Source organism: Cloeon dipterum, chromosome 3 (assembly GCF_949628265.1).
Source record: "Cloeon dipterum chromosome 3, ieCloDipt1.1, whole genome shotgun sequence".
Taxonomy (NCBI): domain Eukaryota; kingdom Metazoa; phylum Arthropoda; class Insecta; order Ephemeroptera; family Baetidae; genus Cloeon; species Cloeon dipterum.
Window position 1 is genome coordinate 14,412,310 of NC_088788.1, and position 26,103 is coordinate 14,438,412.

Sequence of the window (26,103 nt, forward strand, 5' to 3'; positions counted from 1 at the left end):
GATCGAAATTAGCCAAGCGGTATATAGCAGAAGGCGCCTTATTCGCCTAGATCACGAACGTGATCTGCATGGAAAACGGCGTAAATGGGCTAATCAGGAAAACAGCGCGAGCGAGATGCAGGTTTCTTATTTTATCGCACATAGTATTTCCTTCACAAGCAGTTTTTTCATTTCACAATACTGCGTGAGTATATTTGCTTTTATTTATCTGGCCGTGCACACGAGTCCTTATTTGCGCTTTCGTCCTTGTCAAGTTGAAGCAGCGCTTTTCCCCGAGAGCGCTGCCGCTCTGTTTCATGCGTGTATATAATTATCCGGCGTTGGGTGACGAGACCTGGAAGGAAAACGCCCACGTGCGAGTGTCAGAGAGCTCGTTCGAAATGCCCTGCGAGAAGAAGGCCCAATTCCGAAATTCTAGCAATTCGGCGTAGGCCGCTCGAGGGAAGGTCAGTGATAGGGGAACGCGGGGCGGCCATTTAAGGACGCTGCCGCAAGGGTCGGTGGTAATTTTGCGCAGATTATGCGCACAGACACAGACAGGTCTCTTGAAGCGAGTTGATGAAGTCACAAAATAACTAATGAGCACCGTGGAGGGGAAACTGTTGAAAATAACTGCGTGCGCCTTATGCTAGTAAAGGTCATGCTAATTAAAATTAATTAACCTACGCGATGTTATGCGCTGGCTTGCTGTTTGCTGTGGATGACATATGTATCGTCTTACACTTAAATCAAAACATTGTCACTACGCAGTCTGATTTCTTTCCGTGGATTATCTATGGGGATTTTCACTGAATAGATTAGTTTTTGTATTCTGTTGAAGCTGACATTTATAAATGCATATATATAGGTGAAAATTTAAAAAAATGATGATTAGCGATGACCAAAAAGAGGAAATGATCCGGTTGAACCCAGAACAATCCTTGTTTCTGTTAGCCTTTATACATATATTATAGCATTTGACTTAGAGCCTTATGTATAGGGATCACTGTAAATTTTTTAGAAGATTGATTTCAAATTTATTCCATTGTTTTCATTTATTTTTTTCAATATCACTATTTAATGAACTATTAAAATCTAGGCAGTTCAGATGGATTTTTGGCTGGTGCACGCCATTGTTCTTATAACCCTTTTCGATTGGTTGATCGAGCATGCATCTCCGAAGCGTCGGTTTTGCACTGCAGTCTTCACTAGTTGCAAAAGGGTAGGTGGTAGCCCTCCAGTAAAATAGCCATATTTAACTTGCTTTTTCACTTCATTTTTGTTTCTTAGTTATTTTTTTCATTCTTGCATCTATTTGATCGTCTCCCTACTGAAAATAATCGCATTTTGTTTCGTTACAAAGAGTTTACCCACCATAATGCATAAACCCCGTTTAATTTTTCTCAAGAAGAGTTTTGAATTTAAATCTGAATTTGCCATGATGAAATTAAAATTTACTTCATACTAGTTGCATTAAAAAATTCCTTATTTCGACATGTTTAGGGGTCCCAGTAGCGTGTGTCCTATTTCACGAAAAGGCAAGACTAGCTCCAACAACAGCCACAAACAGAATTTATGATTTTTATCAGTTTAAGCCTGTCTTGAACTTTAAAAACGTCTAATGTTTCAAACAATCGACTCAAACTACCACTTACTGAAGCCCAATAAGTGCAAATCTTTTTAAAGTTGCCCTGTTTTAATTCAAAATGCAGACGCACACTGCGAAGAAAAGAAGAGACCTTCAGCCCGAAAAGGCAGTGACCTTGAGACCCGCGGCACGCTTTTGACCAAAAATATCTCGGACAATCTGCGTTTTTCACCGTTGCGGCGCTAAGATAGAAAGAAAGTTTCTCTTCCCCGATAGAAAAAGACGGGGAACGCGAGCGTGTGAATTGCTGAAGAAGCTAACCTGTTTACCGTCAACAAATAGACGTGACTCAAATCAATAAAAGCTGCTCCATCGACAAGCGAGTGTACGACTTAATTACAAAGTGAGCAGTGAGTCGAATGGATACGGCGAAAACATCAACACGACCGACTCAGACGATGGCAGATAAAAATCTCAAAGGCTAATTGACTGGCTGAGAGGCTGCGTACGCGCCGTGACGCGGGCAATTGAGTTTTTCAATTGAGCTTTTTGCCCCGCTGCTAGAGTTGGGACACATTCGACGCCGAGACAGCCTTGGCACCGACCTGCGGTTTAGTTTTTCGGCCATTTTTTCGCGTTTGCATGTGATAGATTTAATGGATCAAATCATCTCCGCTGCAAACCTTGGCGCCAGATCAATTGCAAAGCAGCAAAAAGTCTCAAGACCTATTAAATGCAACTATAAGAGCACAAGAAACGTTCATTCAGTTTTTTATAAATGTTTTCTGAACATTCATTTATAAATCCAAGGTTGCATAAAATTCAATTAAAATCAAGCTCATTAATTAAACGCAGCCGACAGAATTTTGTCAATTTCCTCAAAAATTGAGCAAGCTTGTCCATGTTTTCATGGCAGATTTCAGTTCCTTTCGTCAAGAGGTATCCAACGATTTGTGCAACCATCAAACAAAGTAAGATCTCAAATAAGGAGACATGGCGCTCTTGCCATTTGTAAATGCTAACATGGCAACCTCTTTTCTCACAAATTTACATTGCTACCTTGGTCGATTATTTGTGCTTTAACTAAGTTTTCAAGGATAATTTAATGCAGTTTGTATTTACAAGGATTTATCGGGTTTTTGCAGTTTCATTCATCTTTAAAGAGGATTGATTTATGCAGAGCTGCAATTAAATATGATTTATATTTCTGACTCTAGTAAGACAAGTGGTTGTTTGAGCTAATTGTTTGAATAATTAAAAATCTAAAATGTGTAAACCATTTGCTACGCTACCACCAATATTTCCAAAAATTTCAAATTCACAGCACAATTTTTTCAAGACATTTATGTATTGAATCCATTCAAAAATTATATCTTGTGCCAGAGAACCTTATCGAAACTAAAAGGGAAAGTTCCATTTGAAAGACTGGCCACCATGTGATATGCAACATGTTTTTCAGCTTAAAAATATTAAGTTTTACCTGGCTGAATTTGGGCTCCAACAAAATCCTAAATGATTTATCAAGCTCACAATGAATTTAAATGCCGATTTTTCCATCCAAATTTAAACGGGGATAAAATCTATGCCAGCTTTCGCAGGGAAAAAATGCACCCCCAGAATGTTTACCCGAGTTGCGGAGCTGGAAAGACTCGACTTTTGTTTGCCGGCGGCTAAAGCAAATAAGAACAAAAGAAACATTTATCCCTGGCAGGCGGATTTCTAAAACGAAGAGGGTGTCCGGGGGAGAAGGAGCGGTAGATCTTAATGCGGCTGTAAAAATGCAAAAGGTGGTGCAGGTCAGTGCGCTGGCTGCGGGGGTGGGAGGGTTAATTGCGGCTCTTTCTCTGCTCTCTTATGTGACCCACTGAGCGAGCGGAGGCGGCCGCGCGTCGGAGGCGAGAGGGGATGCATGACGTCACCCGCGCGCGCATATTGATCGTCCCGGCCACCCCCTTCCGCTGCAGAAAACAAGGGAGGATGCGTGCGTGTGTGTGGACGGACGGACGGATGGGGACAATCGATGATGCACCCCCGCCCCCAGACCGGCCGCAGACGGGGCAGCCTCCGCGTCCATCTGCGTGTCAACAGGCGCCCCCGCCCCCGATGCCCTCCGCCCCCGAGTAATCAACTCTTGGTGAAAAAAGCCGCCAAACCGAACACTGCTGATGAGCTGGATTGCGACCTGTGTATCGATGATTCTCGGTGCCATCTGCTACTCCATTTGCCACCATGGGACAATTGACAAACAAATATGGTTTTGAATCTAGGACACTTGATTTTAATTTTGTTGCTGATAATTCGATGTTAAAATTTTGGTATAAAAGGTCTAAATTTTTCATTCTATTTAGGAAGTATTTAATTGGTAATTTAAATTTACGGCAGAGTTGCAAAACACGCCAATGATAATTATCGAATTGTTTATTATGTTTATTATTTGTATTTCTAGATGCTCTTCAAACTTCCACAAGTAATTGATGCAGGCTTACAAATGTAATTTTTAAAATTTAAAATATTTTCCCCTCTCTGGCATATATTTAATTTAGCAATAAATTGTTTTATTGGTGAATTCTTTAGCTGAATTAATACGTACTGCATATATTTCACACTAAGAAATTAATGAAATTATAAAAAGCGAAAATCAGAAATAAATCTCTCAGCGAAGGAAATATGAATAGGGTGGTCGTTTTCTTTTGCCAATTATGTTTGCTGAGTGAGTGAATTGAATCAATTAGTCGTGCAGCAAATTTAGCCAGAGAAGCGAATAGACGGTCGGTAAAACAAGCGCTCATATACATACCAATCACCTTCTGACCTGCCTCAGCGGGGTATTGTTCTCCCCCCTGTACAATTTTTTGTATACAATGCAATTCAAATTATCATTTAGAGACTAAACTAAAATGTCTTGTCCCTTTCAATATCTTCTTGCAAAGAAGCTGACAAATTAAAAAAAAATCCCCTCCTTTTTTCAATTGACTAAGTTTTCTGAATAGGCTTCAACATATTATAGAATTTTCACCAATTACATACAATTACGATCCCTTGATTTTTATAATTACTAAGTCTAGGAGCTTTTTATATAAATTAAATTAACTGCTTGGTGGAAAACATTTTCAACCAGTAAGGGTAGCAGGCGAAATAGAATCCTACAACATTATTCTTTCCGTTGAAAAGCAACTGTATTTCGAATTCAATCGACCATCGAAGGAGCCACTTAAAATTTTAGAGCCCCTCTCTAGAGCGTATTTTGTGTCAAAGCTCTAGCGCAGTCAATCGAGCCAGGGAAAACGCTCATTTAATTGTGGGCCTGGAATCCGAGCGATTTACAAACAGGGTGTTTGTCACTCTTTCTCTCTCCGCCGCCGAGGCGTAGGGCGCAGGGGTGTGTTTTATTTTTAAAAAGACGCACTCACACACACCACACGTGCACCGCAGCTCTGGACGAAAAGCAGACTTTCTGAAAATCTATTTTCTCGCTCGCTCATTACGGCATTTTTCCGGACTGATCCGCGATCGATTTTCGATGCGTGCCGCTGCGAATTTTCATGCTGCTGTTTTAAGAGCATCAATCAGCGACAGCCGCAGCAGCAAAGGATGCGAGGGGTGGCTGGATGGTGTTCTAGGTGGTGTGAGCACGGGTGGGCGGTCGGGGGATGATTGTCACTCGCAATCCCAGCTGTCAGGCGACGAGCTGCATAAAAATGTGTCTTTTTATTTTATTTTTAGTGGCGGTGGCAACCTCATCAGACCGTCAGGCCGAACACAAAATTTTCCCGGGGATTTGAGGACTAAAGCACGCTTAAGGGTGACTGCTGCCGCAATTCCCCCAACATGAGATCTTCCTAAACCGCGGAAGCGGTTTATTATTTTCACCGAGGCTTGGCGAAACATTGAATTTCCTTTTTAGCAAATATATCATCGGGATGAACAGGCAATTATTTACACTATCAACGAGGCATTAATCGAGTCCAACGCACGAGAAAGTTTGCTCCCATCTTGAGCTGACAAGGACACCCAAGCTAGGGCACGTGCTGTCGCGTGGGCTTCACGCAGCGATTATCGCAGCCTCCCGTTTATTTGGAGTTCCTGCCCGTCTTGGTATAATCATCTTCCGCGCGTTGGGTCCACAATTTGTCGAGATGCACTTCCAATGAGGAAGTTAAGAAATAATCAGAGAGGTCGATAGCTGCCTGCCTAGCATAATTTTTGGTGCACGCCACCCACGCATTTTTTGTCTCCTTAAATTTTCCACGGGCTTTTTGTTTGTATGGCCCTGAATTTATATCATTTTGCCTCAAGTGACCGCTTCCACTGGTGACGCTGACCGTTGACAAAGAACTTAAAAATGTACCGTTGTAAATTGTAAAGAATCCAAAGGGTAACAACCTAAAAGCGTCATCCCCACGCTTGTCTCTTTTAGAAAAAATACTTTGTTTAAACTACCAACCCTTTGAAGGGAGAAAATCAGTTGACGCAACAGTGACGATAAATTCGGTTGTGCCTTCGTAGCTCTGCTAGTTTGTACTTTTTATATTAGTGTTTTTAATGTAACGAAGATATGAAGAAAAGCGCTTTCAATGGGGAAAACCAATAACAGTGTCATTGCATGGTGAGAATTTTTGAGAATTCTTTTGGCATGTACTAAATAAATTCGCGCAATCTAATTAAAAATTTTCCAGAGCATCATCTAAATTTTAATCAGATTGTGTAAAATCCCAAAGCTGGTGTCAAAAATGTGTTTTACGTTTGACGTCTAACAACTTCTTTTCTTTATTGACTAACTTCGTAGGTTTAAGTTCGAGGTCAGAAATATCAGGTAGTATTTACAAAATTTTCTGACATTCTCTATTATATAACATTTTGAAAATCGAAAAAGCCGAATTATGGCCTAGACGCGTGGTAGAAACATTTCCAAATTTGATGATGTTTTTCTCTTTTTGAGATGATGATAATAATAAAGATCAAAGTTTGAAAAAATATATTTTTCACCTTGAAATCCGAGGTCTTTGTAAATATGGCCATTTTCGTGCAGATTTCGAACGGTTTCGACACACATTGGATTGAAAATAATTAGTTGTGACTTTTCGAGGTCATGGTCGAGGGTTGGGACCCACCCCCTGCAACCGAGGTTGCAATTATTGAGCTGAATAGCATGCAATTGCGACTGTAATTATATGTAAGAAAAAAGTTCGATTCTAAACGGATAAATTCAAGGCACAAAAACACGATATGATTAGAGACGCTAACGGTTTATTATTAAAATGTCTTGGTTGTAGGAACATCATTTGTTTTTTTTTTCTCACCAATATCGCTACTTGCTGGTTTGCACCTTTCCAGCATGCGTGATTTGGCTTCACGGGACGAATGTCTAGCGTTTCAATGCAGTCCTCGGTGCAGAGGCAAGTGGCCCCTCAGTGGGCTGGGTCCCTGTGCGGCCTGGTGCGCCCATGTTATCCGTTCGCGGTGTTATTGGGACCCGGGTTTCAGCATTCGTGCTAGTGCAGTGCGCGCCCTTCCCGGTCCTCGGACGGACAAGGATAAAAAGAGCAAAAAAAAAAATATCAAATAAAACGTTTGGTTCTGCCTGAATTTTGTACATTATGGAACGGGCAATTCTTTTGAAAAAAAAAAAATGATTATTATATATAGACACTGATACAGCCAAACTTCGATTCTATTCATTCTTATCATTGTGGTGAAAATTGTCATGACATGATTCAATAAATGTGTGACTGCATTTGTTTTTTGAGGCCAATAAACATTATGGAATTACATCAGCTATGCGTCAGGAAACTATGAGTCACTCAATAAAAGAAAAGGCCATAATCATAAAAGTCCTTCACTGAATTAAACTTTTTGCTTATCTTAGCAAGAGATAGTTTGCAAAACTCTACGCATTCATTAAAAAATCACTTCCAACTTCAAACCCATGCATATAGAGAACAGCAACCAAGAGCATTGCAGAAGCTAAACAAGTAGTTTAATCGGTCAATAACCTCTCGCCTCTGTTATATTGTTTTGATACTGGAAATTCCATTCAAAATAACTGTTCAGTTTCTATATCAATTTTTTCTTTTTTTCTCAAAAAGCAAAAGCAGCAAATTTATAGAGCAACTTGTTTTTCATAACATTTTTGGACTTTTTCCTTTCTTACAAAAACCGTTTCAATTTGATTTTTCCTTTCCATCCATAAGCAGTTCTTCAAACTAAATAAAAATGAAGGCAAGATTTATTTATTATGATTGCACTGTAATTTTAGCTCCTCTTGGTAACATTTTATAGGATTTGTGGTTTTAGTCTTTAATTCCATTTTCAGAGCGAGAGCTATTCAACTTTTGAAAGACGTGACTTTCTTCCTATTTGTGTTTGCAAAACAGAATTTGAACAAAGTAAATATGTCAGTGACATAAATTTCCGTCTTCCTCTTTCGCCCTCTTTGATTTGCAAAGCTCTCTCTCTCTCTCTCTCTCTCTCTCTCTCTCTCTCTCTCTCTCTCTCTCTCTCTCTCTCTCTCTCTCTCTCTCTCTCTCTCTCTCTCTCTCTCTCTCTCTCTCTCTCTTACGCGAAACCACTTTGTACAAATTTGTTTCACGAGACAAATACTCTCGTGTTGCCAGCCGCAGTTTTTGTTTTTTCATATTGCAGGAAATTAAATTTGGTCGCGGGAGGCGGGTGGCAAAAAGTGTAATGAAATATCGCTCGGGCAGCGGGAGGAATTTGCGCTTGTTTATGCAGCGCGCAGAGAAGAGTCACCTAATCTGAAGGGAAGCCTTGCAACTCGCGCCCCATTTATCGCATTTTGAGAGATTGCAATTAAAACTCGTGGGACGAAGAGCGAGACGCGCCGAACGACAAAAGTGTCACGCCTCGCGAGCAAAAGCCGTCAGCTCTAAAAACGCGCCTTCCGATTTCTGCAATCTGAAACCAAAAAACGTTCCGCTGAATTAATCCGACTGTGTGCATCTGCTTTGCAAAAAGAAGGATCTCGACTTATGTGCATTTCCCGTCTCCTTTCCAATTGTTTTGCACTTAACTCCAATGCAAACGAGAAAATTATGAATCTTTCAGGGGAAAATGCGCGCTCTCTGCCTTTTTTATTTGGATCACCTTTTGCCTACCTAAAACCGACGAATTGAGATTATTCACCTAGCTCGTAATCAGTGCCCGATTTATATGATTTTGGTGAATAATTCAAACGTAGCATATTCCTCGTCATTGCGTCATCAAATCATCCAAATCGCTTCTAAAATTAGCTAAATCATGGGACACGAGGAGAGTATATAAAAAAACATCAGCATTAAATGAAGGTTCTCTTTGCAAAAATATGAAATAAGAAAGTATGTCATGTCATGGCTGTGGAAACGATGGAAAAGGCCTTTGAACAATAAAACGCTGGAGCATTTACTCCACAATAAATTTTTCAACGAATCGATATTTCAAACTCCGCCGTTATCCTTTGCAAAACAGGTCACGGCGGATTGAAATATTTCAACGTTCCCTTTCCCTCCTTCCTCGGTGCTCGTCGAAATTTGCAGGATTTTCTAATTAAACGACGCGGCGTGTCGGAAACTATTGTTTCGTATTTGGATCAAGTATGTGCTCGGGGCTGCAATAATAGCCATACTTTGCGAAGGAGGCAGCAGAACGGAATTCGCGAGCGTGTTGAATCGACACAAGAGAGGCCGCTGCAGCACTCGCTCGCGCGCGATGCAGATTTGCGAGCGTGTGTTATGGTATTAGCGCGCAAAAGCAGTTTGTTTCTGCTGAATGATCCGCGTGCTCTGGAAATATGGCAGCGAAACTGGTTTTCTCGCGCGGTGACTTACCGCGCGCACCGTGACTTGCACCGCTCATTGAAAGAAACACAGGCAGCAGCGCTGCACCAGGCGCTGAAATATTAATAATTCTCATGAATAATAAAACCGCATGCATAATAATTGTTTGTCAGATGGACACTCTGCTCGCGGATGCCAAGCAGAGAGCTGCTCCGCGTCTTCGCGAGAGTGAGTCAGTCACTCAATTGAAATTCGGCTCCGGGGGATTGGAAAATAATCAAAAGTCGATTCGAAAATACAATTACAGGTCAATCTAGGAGTCGGAAGGGGGAATAATGAGTGCAGAGTGTTTGCCAACTAAGCGTGTGAACAGGGCCTACGGGGTGGGTACCCCCATTGCACAGGGCTGCACCCCTCCGTGCGAAAATCTGAAGAGAAATAAAGAAGTCGGCCAAAAGCCAACAGCTCCTGCGAATGCGTGCATGTTTGTGGCGGGGAGTGATTTTTTCTTCCTTCACTCAACTCCGCGTTTGTTGTGCAAATGTTTTGTGTTCAATTGGCCGCTTGCGCACAAGGAAATATCTTTATAATGCATAACTGCCTCACCACGACCGTTTAACAAAATTCACGACGTCAAGAACACGTTCGTATAACGCTGGTAAGGATGTGAAAAGTGATGTAGATCGACCGGTGGAATTAATAATACCTTTTGTATACGTGGAAGACACTAAAAATAATATACAGGTCGGTTATTAGGGTGAATTCCAATTTAGGCTTTAAATAATAAAAATTATTAATGTTTATGTGTTTTTATACGTAGAGACATTTCAGATTAATCTTATGAATTAGAATACTATAAAATGTTGTTCCAGTGTTTAAAATAATCAAGTTGAAATTCCTGTATATTAAATATTTTCCGCAAAACCCTTCTGACGCGTTTGCTTTATTTGCCATTCAAAACCTGTGTTGACGATTATTTTTAATTTAATCCAATATTAATTGACAGAGCCAACATTTAACTATGAAAAATTTTCAATTCACGAAAAAAAGGGACAAGATCAAAAAGCGAACGGCCACGCAACTTTTCCTCTCGCTCTTTGGTCCTCGCAAATCGTTCACACGCGCCACCCCGATATTATAGCGAAAGTTTCTGTTTTGTGTGTGTGCTCTATTGGTGTGTGTGTGTGTGTGTGTGTGCATTTATTCGGGAAGCGTCGTCTGGGGCGGCGGAAGGGAGGGGGTCGGGGCGGCCCTTCCCCTCCGCAAGCCGCCCCCGAGCTGCTGCCTGCCTGCTCTTCAGCGGCGGCGGCGGCTGTAGCGTAGCTTCAGCTCGCATTCGTGTGTCGCGCGGCGAGCAGCTGTGTCGGTCGGTTGTGTGCGTCTGTCAGTGTCAGTGTGTCCAGGTGTGTCTCGTGTCCCGGCCTCCGCCTCCAGGTGACAGCCGCCCCCGATGCACGGACACCCTCACAACACTTGATTCTAAAAGGTAGGACGCCAATTGGAAAAATTCTTTGCCCCCAAGGACCCGAACCAGGAAAAGAGCGGCAAAAGGGTCGAGGGCAGTGCCGCCTCCAACACGTGCGAGGGGCCTCCGACTGAGGTCTCCAGGTTGAACTATCTCAGTTGATTTTCGAATTTCTTTTGATAACGAAGATAATTTTGTTTACAACAAAACCTTGGAATATTGTAAATATTACGAAAACATATTTTTCTCTGATTAAAGAAATTCTGTTTTTTCTTCCCGATATTCTTCTCGGCCAGCAAGGTCGGCGAAGAATTGTTTTGAGAGTGCGAAGGGGGCGTGGCCGAGGTGCAATTAAACGTGCGCCACTTAATGAGCGAGAGAGCCACTTTTCTCGACACCTGACGGCCCTTTCATTCATTCATTCGCCGGGTATTTTCACACATCCACACTCGCGCGTGCCGAACTTCATTCTCCTCCTCGATTTTCGCTCTGGCGGAAGCATCCGTCCTTCAAATATTTAGACAAGCACATCAAATATTCGCAGCCTCTTTGCAGCCACTGGACAGCTGTTGAACCCACGTCAAATTGCGATTAATTGACACTCTAGTTAGTAATATTTGCTTACCGCAAAAAATTAAGATGCTTTTACAATTTTTTTAAGGAGAAAAATAATCTCGAATTATTTTCTTTAATGGAAAAAAGTGGTTTGGGACATATCGACTCCACCGATGTAATTATTATTCCATGACAATAAGTGAAGTGCCTCTAGTTATTAACCCAAACGCTCCGCAGACCATAAAACGATAGTTGAAAAAATCGCACACGCGTCGCACAGCAAATGTACTGCTTTGCGCTAGACAGTTAGAAATTTCGTGGCACTCTCAAGGAGCAGAGAAAGAAAGAAATTCGAGCCGTTGCGCTGCGAAACAAAGCAATAATGATAATTCATGGTGCGTGTTTCGTGACCTGAAACGCCGAGAGAGGAGTTCAAATAATCATATTCGCGGCGAACGAGCAAACGAAAATTGGGGAAAAGGCGCAAGAACTGTGCAGAGCGTGCTGATTGGCAGCGAGTGAGCGCAACAATCAATTGCACTTCTTCTCTTGTGTTTGAAGAGCGGAATATACATTTTTTCCCATCGGCGGCGGTCGGCTCGCTGGTCGTGCAGCTGTTTGAGAGAAAGAGTGACGTGAGGCGTGGGAAACACATGAGTTTCAGGGGCGGCCACCGCCGCCAAGCGAGCGAGCGAGCGAGCGTTCGAACAAGGGTTGTTCCCAGCTACTGCTAGGGTGCCGGCACGGCACTAGGGGATGCTGGCTGGCTGGCTGGATGGCTGTCGATGCAATGACTCAACCAGCATCACAATATTTTCACTCTCCTCCGCCCGCCGCCGCCGCCTTTTGTCTGTTTCTGCTCCTTATTCTCAGCACAAATAAAATGATTATTCAAATACGCACGCTTGCAGTGGGGAGAGTCGGTCGGCTCGCCTCTCGGATGTCGGCCGAGAGCACAATCGCTCTCGAATAAGTAGGTAAACTCTCGGTGAGTTTCGGAATCGAGGTCTCGCCCGTTATGCTCCTGCTCATTTGATTTTTCTCCGTGATATATATTTACACTCACTTACTAGGAGATGTCCGTTCCACGCTTGTTTGCGCCGCCGGATTCCCGCCCTCAGATTTCACCAGAATCTCTCCGTCTCTCGAGTTGAAAGTTGAACACACAGCTATAGTTGCTTTTATCACTTGATAGTTCACCAATTAAAAATAATGTGAGAACCCTGTCTCAGTTATCATGCATTTCGTTTCGGAGAAGTGCTGTGTGTATGATTTGTATACACGTGTGCGGTTTGTGAACGGGACATTTAAATGTGAGAGATCCGGTTTTGAAAAACCATCATGCTCAGTTCAATTTTGAGGAGTCGACGATTTTGAGACGAATCTGTCTCGCTTATTTACATTTGTATGAGCAAACCACTTTTAAATGCTCTGCACGTGTTTCTTAACAAATTCTTATTTATTTTTTCCCGTCCCTTTTTCTCAAAGTGTCTTTCCATTCTGTGACTGTTTTCTATCACAAGTGCGTAATTGAACCCTCAAAAAGCCACGTTTAACATCCAATCGAGATGAAATACGGGTAGGGTCGATGTTAACACAAAACGGGAAAAACCACTAACCAAGCGTAAATTTTGTAACAAAAGGAATCCATATCAGAACGCATAAATTATTAAAACCATAATGGCATGGGAAGCCAAATATCTAAAGATTTAAAAGGAATTACAGTGTCTTTATTCAGCTCTCGTTTTATATTGATGTTAACTTTCACAATTAACCTAAACACTTCTGGTAAACAAGTTATTAGACACTCCCCACGAAGAAAAAAGCCGGTACAATTAAAAATCACCCTTTATAATCATGCTACCACATACGCCTTGCAGAGGGATGGAAACTGCGCCGTCGAACAGTCTTTCAGTGCGGGTGGCATAATACCATTCCGCTCTTTTACGTCACAAAAGTCAAACACGTTTTTACCGAGGTCGGTGCGGGCCGGCGGCTGCTGCAGCCTGGGATGCAGCGGGTTGGCGCCGCGGTGCATACTGAGACTATAAAATAAAACACTATATATGGACTATGTTGATTCCTTTTTGCAAGGATTACTGTTCGTTCGGACTTGAAACATAAGTGGAAACTACAAAAATTTCTTACTTTATATAGTAGCTGATTTGTTGAATGAATTTAAAAATAAAATCTCCGCAGCGTGCAGGGGGAACAGGTGAACAAATCCAGCGTGAGAGTTAATCAGGAAGTGCAATATTCTAGTAGTTTGAAGTCACGACCCTTTTGAACTGGAACAACAGCATCAGCATCGATTTTTCATTAGCCCTTTGATCTTAGAGTGGGCATAGGACACACACTGGCTCTACACTCTGCAGGGCTATCGAAAATACCTTGACCCGGAAACGCGTTAGCGCGCTGCAAAAAGTCGTCCGGTTAAGGGTTGGCAGCCCCCACCCCTCCGCGGCGCTTGCAGACTTTCTCCGTCAGGTGGAGGATCATTTGGGGCTTGTTTGGTTTGAATTCAGTGTGCAGGCGGTGCGGCGGGCGGGCGGGCGGGCGGCGGCAGCGGCGGCGGCGGGCGAGTTGTTGAATTTATGGTGCCGCTTTTGCCACTGCAAGAGGGGTTTATTGATCTGCGGAGGGAGCAAAGCAAAGCCAAGGCATGACCGACCGCCTGTGGTTCACTCTCTGCGAGTGCCTTTTGCACTGCCATTTACTCTCTCGTGCCCGCCCCCTCCTGCCCGCCCGGCCGCCCCCGCCTCCCCCCGCGGCCGCCTCCCCGCTGCAGCCAGTGAGCACCGACGCAGCCAACTTTCCGCAACCTGCCGCCCAACTTTTCTTTTCGCCGCCCGAGAAATTTGAGTCGCGCCGCGCGGAATTACCGAATCAAAAGTCCTAGACGAAAAATTAACCCGCGCTCGCAGGCTTAACGAGGATGATGGAGTGCGCGGGCGGCGGACGGCAAAGTGCGGCGCTCTCTCTCTCTCTCTCTCTCTCTCTCTCAGCGCGAGTAATGCAGCTCTGAACTTTGCAGACTACGTGAGAGGCAAAAATGGAGTGAATTAAAAAAAAATAACAGTTTCGTGCCGGACAGGGCGTGCGTGCGGGCCAAAGTTTTCACTGGAAATGCGAAAAGGATAATTGTGTTTGTAAATCGAATCACTGGCGCTTTTCCTGCTCATTACGCGCGGCGGAACGCGTGCCGCACTCAGGCAGGAAAATAGGTCGCGTAGTGGCAGAGCAGTGCAAACTCGCGAGCAACAAAAACAATCATAATATTTACTTTGAAATTTATCCTTGAGCTCGGGGAGCTCTCCGAGTAATTCGTGGTGGCATTAATCGAGCCTGTGAGAAAGGAAAAAACTTCTTGCTGCTGCCACGACAGAGTTCTTTTTTCCACCCTTGTACACAAGACGACTGGGGGGTTGATTTCTCACTGCACCACCGAATCATCGTTTCAGGGGCGAGATCGCGCTCACCCCTCGGCACGCACTTGAAAGCAAAAAGCCACCCCTCATGCGGAATACCTGTGCACTCGGATTTGAAACCGAAACTCACTGCTTCTTCGATTTAATCCTGTGTCATTGGTGTTTTCCAGTCGAACACAATCGCAATGCAATGTGTTATGCGTGCGGCAGAGCAATCGGAGATGGGATTAATTAAAAGCCCGGCGCGCAGTGCGTTGCTCAACGCTTTTTTCTCTCCACGAGGATGCGTTTCTTTTGACATCGGCTTTTTAATAAACAAATGTAATACGCCGCACGTGCGAGTGGATCAACGCGATATTAAATAATGATAAATCCTTGGTCGCACGATCGAAACGTTATTATGGTGATCGTCGGATGATGCACCTGATGACCTCAATAATCTAAACTAATATCACGCAACAATTGTTCATGCACGCATCACGTAACGCCGGTAATCACTGCGATACATCTTTGAGCTTTGAGACGTTGAGAGGTCATGATTTAATTGTGCCCAACAGGGTTGGGCACTGCAGTTGTATTATAAAACAATTATGAAGACAGCTGAGCGTTGAATTAAAAATAACACAGAGGCACGCTTGCAAAATGTCTCTGCGGAATTTGTAATATCCAATTTTTCTATACAAGAGAACTTACAATATAAAAACAGGGCTTGCCACAGGTTGATTGAATTAGGGGTTTTACAGACCCTCACTTTGTCCAGCTTTGTTACTTTTTTAATGACAGATTTTCCGTTCATTTAAACTACAAATTCACTACTTTTATTCTTAAAACAGTCAATGTTACTTTTTTATGATTTGTATTAAAATTTATTAGATTGTATTAGTCCATTAAAATTAATTTTGGATTTTTAATTATTCTTAATTAAAAACAAATTTGAAAAACGTTTTTTAAAATGTTTTAAAGTCTTCAAATTAGATTAAAAACTAATCCTTTTCAAGAGATACACTCATGTACAACAAAAAATCTATAAAGTGCGTTAGCAAATAATGAAGTGACAGTTCAATTAGCAAGAAATTCAATTGACGAAATCAACACATCGTGGCGCATAATTTCAAAAGGTTTAGCAACAGACATGTCACCTCCATTTTCAGATCCAATTTCTCTATCAAGGTCTACTGGCTAATGCGCATAATGACACATTGTGATGGTGTGTTGTCACAGCTTCGACGCGAGAGGATTTAACGCTACCATATACTGACTTGGCGCTGGGCGGCCAATGAGATGATAATTTCTAATTTGCCTACGAGTTGTGAAAGTCTGCTGGAAATTCAAGTGCTTTTGTTCTTCAAACAAACGCTGCTGCTGCTGGATTATCCACTCGTTTGCGCAGGCGGCTCTCACTTTCGCCCGAGCAAAGTGTCATCCCGAAAATCGGCGCCATCATCCGAATTAATTAATCCGAAAACTCGTCGGCCGTCGCCGCACAATGGCAGCACTTGCGCGTCGGTTTGTGTTGGCGGCGACTTATTCTAAAATTACCCGCGCGCGCGGCCATGTGAAAGGGGTGCGCTGGCGGCCGCGAGTATTTTGGGCAGGAACGCCGATTATTTCGGTGTGACTTGCCGTTCTCACCGGCTCCATCCGCCGCACTTAAAAAGAAACATCGGACCGCCGAAGACGAGATTTCAATCCACATTTCCTCCTCTGATTGAGACAATTCTTAGAAGAGAGGAGCTCACTCTCAGTTTGTTTGCCATTCGCTGAAGGAAAGGAATGAAATGTTGATTGCAATTAGTCGCTACGTTTAGAATGCGACATCCCACGTCTAAAATTAGCGAAAAATGCAGTCACTCGGATATCTCCTTTTAATTTTTTTTTCAACTTTCAACACTCATTTAAGTGAAACTTCAGACGAAAACATTGCGCAAAATCAGCGGTCAGTTAAATTTACTGCCTCAGCTGAGACTAAAAATATCATCTTCACTCAGTCTCGTAAGTGAAACTAATGAATGAACTCCTAAACAACATTAGTTTTTAATTTGACCTGTCCCAATGTTAAATATAAATATTTTATAAGATGCATCGCATTAGTGTAAATTTGTCACGTTGGTTCTGGATTAAAGGGGTTTCCCGTGTTTTGACTTGGCTGCGCGTAAATTTCAAAAAGTTGGCCCCCACCGATTAATTAATTAATCGGCTAATGAAAGAGCAAGGTGGCCGCGAAACAAGCTCACCAACAGCGGCCATTTATTTCTCTCGCGGGGAGCGCCAGCGCGCTCGCCCGCTAATGTGCCAGCAAATCTAAAAACAACATGCGCGCACTCAAAAAAGCCGCTCAACACCCTTGTTCTCGCAATTGGGCTTCATTTTCCACTTGTGCCAACAAAATCCGACCGAGAAACATCGCTTCGTTACCACGCTCTCTTGCGCAACCAATTATTGAACACGACAAGCGCTTTAAATTTAGTACATTTACTCGGCCTGCGGCGGCGCGAATTCTTTCAAACTTTGTCACTTTGCTGTTTGCGCTGGGGGAACCTCCGATTGCAAGCATAGATCACGCGAATGGCCGCGGAAAAATGTGTCAAGTTCGTCGAGGAGAAAATAGGACGTTTTAATCGAAATGTTTGTTGTTAGTAACTACATTGAAGCAAAATTACACAGTTGCGCTGCGCAGAGAAACCGCAACGTAGAAAAAAACTAATCTTGCTCTTTTTGGAGCAAAATTCGTATTAAAACTTTCATTCCTTTTATATTATTTTATTTCCTCTTTTTATAAGTGATGCACAGGTCTTTATTCGTTTGATTCCAGGGTTCAATGAACCTCGAAGCAAAAATTCCAAAAATGTATTAATGTTATCATTGAGGCCAGCTAACAGCTCTTGAAACACAGAGTGTTGAAACCTGATCTGATCACCACCAGTTCGAAGTGCTTTTATCTTCTTAAAAAAATTCGTTGCACTCCACGCCTACTATGTTGCAGAAGCTGAAATGAAGACTGCAATTAGCAATGAAGACCTTGTTTCAAAAGAGCGTTCTTTAAAATTACAAAGCGGCTGTAAAGTTTCAAAAGCCGGACGCACTTTTCCCCGCTGCCCCCTTGCAGGAGGTTTGCGCAAAGAGGGCAGGCAATTGTTGCTGCGAGTCAGCCAAGCAAACGCTGAGGCTTGGCTAATGAGCGTTGAAAAGACAGAAAGCGCAAGCCGCGCGCTTAAGTTTCAAGAGCTTAAGATAATTAGGAGCTGATAGTGTGCGGTGAGCGCTCGCGCACGCGGTTGTAATTGGAGCAGTCAAAACAAAAGAATGAACCGGCCGCGCGCGGTCATTTTTGTACTCGGCACTAAATCATATCGGAAATAAGCAAACACGCACACGCCGGCGGTGCCTCTTGAGGATCGATTAATTGATTAGGACCATTAAAGCGGCGTTAAGTGTCGAGGATAAACACACACGCCGGCGTCTTTCATTCACGCACCGCGCGTCTCGTTAATTACTTTTATTGCGACCGGCGCAGAATGGCTCTTTTCCCTTCCAGCAACTGCAGGTGCCGACATATTTTATTGCAACGAAATTCGTACGGCGACGAGACGCGCGTGCGAGCTGTGCGGTCATATTCGTGTCAGAGCGATTTCCCGGAAAGTTTTCAAGGACCGTGGCGCGCTAATCGATTTAGGAAGCGGACAGCGCGCGAATTTATGTCAACCTGCATCGCAGGCGTCATTTTCAAATAATATAAATGATTTCCTCTGTTGTGTCGTCAGTGACCATGGTGTCCACACTAAAATCTGTTGCCTAACAAAGCTCGGGTTCCTATATTTCATTTTGAGAGTGATAAAACTTTAAAAATGAAGCTCGCAATTTTAAATTATGTTTGATCAGGATGGGTGGCTAAATGTGAACAATTTTGGGGAAAATTTATCTTACGCTCTCTAGTTTTTGCCTCTGTACCCATTCACAAATAAAAATTGCGAAAATTTGTCTTAATCATCAGTTATTTGAAACAATTAAACATGACTTATTGCTGATAGCCTATTTTAGAGAGCATTTGACGAAATTCTGTGGAACCTCACCATTTACCGTCTTGCGATGATAATCACAAACTATTCTAAAATAGGTCAAAAATCTAAATATAGCAAAAATTGAAATACAAATACATGGATTTTTATACAAAACTAAGAGCAAAGAAGAGCAAATTTATAACTCTTTATTTCAGAAATTCTAGGCGATTTAAACTGAAATGCAATTTCAAGAAGCTGATCTTACGAAAAAAGTTTCAAATTACCCACCAAGTTCAAAATCATAAGACATCTCGAAATCTGTATAAAAGGACATGATACGATCAAATTTTCGTCCAAGGAAAAGGTAAAACCTGATAACCTTGATGTAAAAGATAAAATGCTACCTGGTTTCGAAAAAAACATGTGAAAAGTCTTAACAGGTGGTGTTCATTGCAGATTTGTTCATGTAAAAGTAGGAAAATTGAGATGTAAAAGAAGGACATAATATTTCACTAAATGCATTGAAAACTGCTGTTTTAATCTAGCAGAAAATTTAGTTCGATTTTTGCTGTCATCAAACTTAAAAAAAGAAACAGGATTTTACTGGATTAGAATATCTTGCTCTCGTCTCTCTCTTTTGATACAAGCATGAATCAACAAGATTCAGACTCAAATCCTGCATGTTGGTGAGATAACACACTCCGTGAGTTTCGCGAGTGGACTCTTGTGTGGCCCAGCGGTGGAATTTCGGCCTTCGGTCGAGTGGGTGGGAAGGTGGGGGCGTGTGCTTGGGGCAGCGGGGGCCACGTGCTCGGCGGGCCGTTCTGAGGAGCCAGTTGGCCGGTGGCCAATCATGAAGAGCGCACCCCATCATCGGCAAAAGATGTCCGCGCGGCTATTATAAGAAGAGCAGGAATTTATTCAAACCCCCAACGGGAACCTCTTATTTTTAAATGCAGCAGCCCAATTTGGAGCCAACTGCCGTCGCGCGCTGGAATCCACTAACGCACACAGACACACGCTGCTCTGGCTAGGTGCTAGATACAAATCCGCCTCCGCCGCCGCCTCTCCAGTGAAGAAGTGTCTATTTTGGTTGCGGTGACCCAAGCAGACTTTTGCCCCGAAACGACCGCCGGACGCCAAAGGTTGTTTACAGCCGGGTGGAATTGCCGAGGGAATGGCGAAAGTGCCCGCCGCCAGCCCGCCTCTTGCTCGCCGATCCGCTGGACGCGTGCGTGGAGCAACATGCGGCCTGCAGATTGACACCTTTCAAAACAAGCGTTTCACAGGATAATTGATGAACGGCAACACAGACATTTTCATTTGAAAGGTCGATTTCGGTTTAGCCCCTAGCGCCATCTGGCAGCACGGCTTTTAACTACGCAGCATAAGACGTCACTCCCGAGTTTTTTAGGTTTTGTCCAAACGCACACAGTCGATTCGGAGCGTTTGGCACGTGCGCAGAAATTACGGTCGCGCGGCCAAACGGTTTCGCTTTTCACCTTTTCTCGCGGTGAGCATTTCGGGCAGTTCCGGGGCGCGCGAGAGTGCTAATTGAGCCGCGAGCCGAGGCATATAACTCGCCGCGCGGCTGTCAGCCGGCGGTTTTGTTTGAGCAAATTCATCCTCGGCTAACTCATTAGTTACATGATGAAACTATCTGCGCGGCTATTACCAGGCAGCACCGCTTTAATTTTAGCCCCGGCCGCCGCCGCCGCAGCCGCCGCGAAACCCAAGTGATGAACTATTGCTCGGCCGAGCGAGAAAGAAAAGGAGCCCCTCCGCGCCGGCCGCGAAAAATATTGCCGCGCGCACCAAATTTGCCGCCGCCGCCAACTATTTGCGAGAGCCTCTCGTCGCCCGCCGCGCGCGCGCCACACTTTTTCCTCCGCTCCTTCGCCGCCGAGGGGTGCAAAATAAAATAAAGCAGAAAAGAATGCCTCACCGCTGATGAAGCCAATTATTAAGGCACTGGCAAATCGTCGCTTTTGTAGGCCGCCTATTTTTACTCCTTGGAACAGTCGATTTCCGGTTGCAAGGGAACAGATAGCTCCTTTCTTTTCGAAAAAATGCTGACGAATTCAGGCTTGATAAAAAATCACGAGGTCAAGACTTTTCGTGGGAAATCGGGGGCTTCGTCTCGACTTTTGTTCCAACAGCAATCAAAAATCGTGCATGACAGGAAACTGTAATTTTTCCCACCCTTCACTATAAGATAACAGCGAGTCAAATCGCTTCCTTTCACACTTGCCGTGATTTTCCCTGCACACAAAAGGTGCGCGGATGTGGAGTTTATAGATAGATACCCGCCCCGACCTGCCGCAACCAAAATTAATCCGGTGTGGCAGTTGAAATGTATCTGCTGACCTGATTTCCTGCATCACCCTGATCAAAGGACGATTTGCCGCACAGACGCGGAACGCGAAAATTCATTCTTACTCTATAAACTATGGGGTAAATGCTACTATCTGGATGTAGGGACCACCCAGCAAGTTGCGTCTGCTGAACCACGGGGAGAATGAGAGAGAGAGAGATGATGATTAACAGAAGCATATATTTTTTAAAGCTGTGGTTTTTTTAAGAAAGGCCAAAGCGGTTTTTGTGCGTCTGATAAGCAGACCAGTGCTAATGGGTGAAATTTGTGAGAAATTTCCAAAACAACTGGTTACGAAACAAGTTCTTCATAAACAAACATATTCCATGATAGGAAACATGCACACACAATACATTTTAGTCTTCTATGATGCTAGAATGGAGGTCAAATTATTTCCTACGCTCGGTGGGAAAAGAAAACTCTCGAGAAGTTAACATTCAATTAAAACGCCAATTCAGCGTCCACGGATAGTGTTTTATTTGATTGAAAGTGGAGGGAAAAGGTCGAGCGCGCGGGAATAATATGGATTCATCCTTGAGAAAACGAGTCAATTTGTTAAGTAGACGTGAAGAGGGTCGAGCCGCAGCGAGAGCTGGAGTGAGAGAGAGAGAAAAAGGTGCTCTTTCCAGCCGCTTTTTCTCTCGCTTGCTCGTAGACACCATTAATAATATTAATTCCAGGGATGCCGAATTCGAGACGGTAAAAATATTTATTCCCGCTCCTCCCGCCGCACCACAACAAGAATACATACACATTTTGAAAAGGAAAAGAAAGGAGCAGACTGATTGTGTCTTTGGAGGCTTATCTGGCCGTTTAATCTCGAGCTGCGCCGCTCAATGAAGAAAAAACGACGCGCGGAGAGGAAGAAAAGCAGGAACAGCGGCGGCGGCGGCGGCCGTGACGCAATCATTTTGTATCATGGAATGTCGTTATGGATTTTTCAAAAGGGGAGAACCGAGTGAAAAGATGCTGTATGCGTATGTGAGTGCGGCCTTTGTTGCTTCTAAATCATATTCAATCCTCGCTAGCCTGACGAGATTTTTACTCCGTTGAGAAGTTCATAAAAAGATGCCCTGTTAAAATTTCGATCAATTCGATTTACGAGAAAGAAGGACGCGATCGCCCGCTCAACGAACGCAAGACTCGAGTCGTAAATCTGTCCACACGCTCAGAAATGTTTCAATTTGTTTAACTGATGTTTCGTGTGGGAAAATAGATCCGCGCGAACGTGAGGAGATGCGCAGGAAATATGTGTAACTCTCCCGAAAATCACATATACACACACAAGTCAGCTCGTAAATTAGGACAAAAATAATCAGCCCGTCAAAAGAGGGCTGCTCGCCGACCGAAAATAGAGTGGTGTGGTTTTATTTTCATGAACCCGCTCGCGACCATTTGTTTTTCTCGAATTCCCCAAGATTTCACAGACTAGGGGCGTGAAAAATGGCAAATAATTAGGGAGACATTTGAGCTGAACTTGCTCCAATTTGCAAGAGTGAGATTGAAATGAAAAAAGTGTTTGTCAGATCAATCCTTCACAATATTATAATGAACATTTAATTTTAAAACATATATAATAGTATAGAGTAGATTTTTATGATGAATTGGTTGTTTTGGCTTGGAACTAGCAACATACCAAAAATCATAAAAATATTTGAATTATTGCCAAATGAAAGTTGGGAATTTGTGTCTTGAACGACGCTTCACAGGATCAAATTCGTCGATATTTTTTTTTTAATTTCCTCAAACGCGTAAAGCCGTTTGTCACACCCCTCAGAAGCAGCGACATAAGTTAGTTTGAAAGTCGATTTCAGCACTGTTCAGGGGAAAGAGGGGCGCGGAATCCTTATTTCATCTGGTGGAAGCGAAACCAGTCTGACTGGGTGTGCCTCTCACCCCTACGTGCACTCGGACGGCGGCGCACGTGCTGCAGGAAGTCGTAAACGACACCGAACGCGTCGTTCGTCGTCTTCAGGTACAACACCCCAAAGGGTCCGCTTCCGCCCGCCCGCCCGCCCGGCCGCCAGCCAGCCAGCCAGACAGTCTCTTTATCCCGCTCTCTCGCGCCTTCTGAGAGCAGGAAAACTGCGCGGCGGCGGTGGCGGCAGAGGCTGCTTCTGATTATTTGTTGTTGCTTTTTTACTCCTCTCTTCTCGCCAACAAAGAGGGCGTTTTGTCTGTTTTTGCGCGTAATCAGCGCGAGCTGCGCAAATTGCAGAGCTGCTTGGCTGCGAGCGGATGAGTCATCGAATTAAAAGCATTCATAAATCCAAGGAAAAAGTTTGCAGGGGGAATCTGCTGGAATCGAGACAGTGCAGCCTTTCTTTTCGCTTATCAAAAGGGTCAGCTGAGAGGAAGACACTTTGTTTGCCCGAGGAGTGTTTTACACACACAATGGGCACTGAATTTGTGCTCTTCCTTATCGCTAGCCTATTTTTCATAACGAATTGTGATGCGCGTCAAGTGATGGACGCGCGTGCACTGAAAGCTTTTTTTAAGATATTCAGTACCAGGCTGAGTGGAGTAAGTGGTTGCAACATTGTCCCAGTCTTTTAAATGTTCCTTGAAAACAGAATTAAATCAAAAATGGGTCTTCACTATAATTTTCAAAAACAGAGAAACATTTTTACAAGCATTAAAAGTGATTTTTATTGGAAATATTTCAAAGCACTAAAAATTAACATTACAGGGCTCCCATGTTTTGACTAGTAACGATCCCATTGGACTCGTGAAGCCTGTTGTAATTTGAACCAAATTTAGTAGTAGATAAGTCATCTGTGTAAGTTCTAGCAATATTCAAACCCTTTAAGAAATAAACAATTTTTCAAATTGAGTTTTTTGTGAAATTCAGTTTCTAGAGCGGGTTTGATAAGACGAATCGATCTATGAGACATATTTGAAGTTGAAAGATATCCCGCAAGTATCCTCTAAGGTTTTTTTCTAAATCCTGGCAATTTTACCAAATTTGGGCATAATGGATAAAAAATTCCACATATTACAAAAGCTTATCATTTCTTTTAATGACAGATCGCAGTTTTTGTTATTTTCAAAAATTTAGGATGCATTAAAAATTAAGCCTAGTTAAAAAGTACTTCTTGGAATGCTTCTGAGATATTATTTAAATTATGAAGAACTATTTTTAATTTAACAGAGAGCGTAACATATTACTTGACTGAATCTGAAAGGTTGAGTTCATTTGGCATCAAGTTTATAGCTGATGAGGGTTGAACGCCTGAAACTGACATTATCCTAGACAGTTTACGTCAACAATACTCGAATTTTGTATTTGGTTTAAAAATTTTAATATAAATATTGTTCCTAATTTACATATTTTTTATGATTTGAACGCATTTTCTGAGGAAATGCAATTTTATTAACTTCTTCATGAATTACATTTTGAATCTTTTTCAATAATATTTGGATTGAAATTCCAGATGATTGCGTTTAGAAAGCTCCTCCTCCTCCAGAGCTTTCAACTGGTTTGCATGATCGGTCTTTTCCTAGAAACCATCCCAATCTTCCTAGAAAATGCTATTTTCTTGATCGAAGAAGCCGCAATCCAATCTTTGCCGTTGGCGTGCGTATACCGTCGTGAGCGTTCGAGCGCGCAGCACGTACGTTTTGCAGTGGTAGTGCGCGCGCGTAAATAACCCTTTAAAGAGTGGGTTAATTTGGATAAACAGAGTGTGAAGGGCGATCGCAACGTGCTGCGGCGGCGGCGGCTTCGGAGGTGGCACGAGGAAGGCCGGTGGAGCGAGAAGAGAGCAGCCGCCGAAGAAAGGGTTAATGCGGAGCAGATTATTGATCGATTTTCCCGCACCTCCGCCTGCCTATCTGCGAGAGAGAGAGCATGGCAGACCCGCCCACCCTGTGCTCACTCCCACCTTGTGAATTAATTATTTCGCCGACCGGCTGCCGAGCTGATAACAAAACACGCGCGCGCCGCCGCTTTTTCCAGCAGCAAAACCAACACCGAGCCGTTGCCCTCCGGCGTTTTGACCTCGTTGCCCAAATTTCCACTTTTCGCTCTCTGCTTCTCGTGCCGCCGAGCGCATTATTAAAATTTGATTCTAGACTGCCGCCGTCGCGCGCGCTGCGCTGTGTGTGTGATATTATGCGGTGTAATGAAGTTTCGCGAGTTTCAAAGGTGCTTGCACGCCGAGCCGAGTGGGCGGCTGTTTGCACGGCGAAATTCTATAAACTTCCTTATTAAACGCGTAATGCACACTGGCTGGCTTGTGAACGGTGTGCGGATCGGATTGAAGCTAACAGCGAAACTTTGCGCCGCGCGGTGTTAACAGATTGAAAATTTACAGTCGACTTTAAAGTCATGCGCGGAACTGCCGATATTGAAGAGGTAGAAATGAAACCTTCTAGATTTATCCTCCTTGTCTATTGACTGGAGGATGATCAACGATCAATCTAAATTATCTGAATTGGAATATTAAAACGGTGTAGCAATAATTGCACTATTTGGTAACATCTTGTTTAGTCGCTTCCCTTAACATTTATTCAAATAGCAATTGTCTGCGATAATAATTTGCGCATATCACGAGACAATTTTTACACTGAAATGCGATTTTCGTGAGATTTTCAAAAGAGTTTGTTAAATTACCCAACTTGTGAGTCTTTAAATTGAATTTTACGTTTATTCTTAAAAAGTTTACGTTTCCCATGTGTATAATTTTCATGTCTGTAAAAAATGCAATATCTTTGTATCAAACATTAATGTAAAAAGGAGCTAAATTACTAAATCTAAAAATACCTTTAAATACAACCCCTCAGATTATTCACTACATAAAAGAATTATGGCCTTGTGTTTGATGACTGAAACGGTCTAGATGAGAAATCGACATATGTATATCTCGAAATATTTCAAATAAAAATTGAATGGAATTGTGCAATATTAGCATATATTTTCACCACCAAATCTCAGTTTCTCAG

At 43.1% G+C, this 26,103-nt stretch overlaps 1 protein-coding gene across 1 annotated transcript in view; it reads left to right on the forward strand.

Annotated features, from left to right (window-relative positions):
- Window positions 1-10,655: 10,655 nt before the first annotated feature.
- Window positions 10,656-26,103, forward strand: part of tna (tonalli) — a 60,995-nt gene continuing 45,547 nt past the window's right edge. Inside the window, exon 1 of the mRNA XM_065486439.1 lies at window positions 10,656-10,825. The gene's annotated coding sequence lies outside the window, so the exon portion shown is untranslated. The remainder of the gene's footprint in view (window positions 10,826-26,103) is intronic.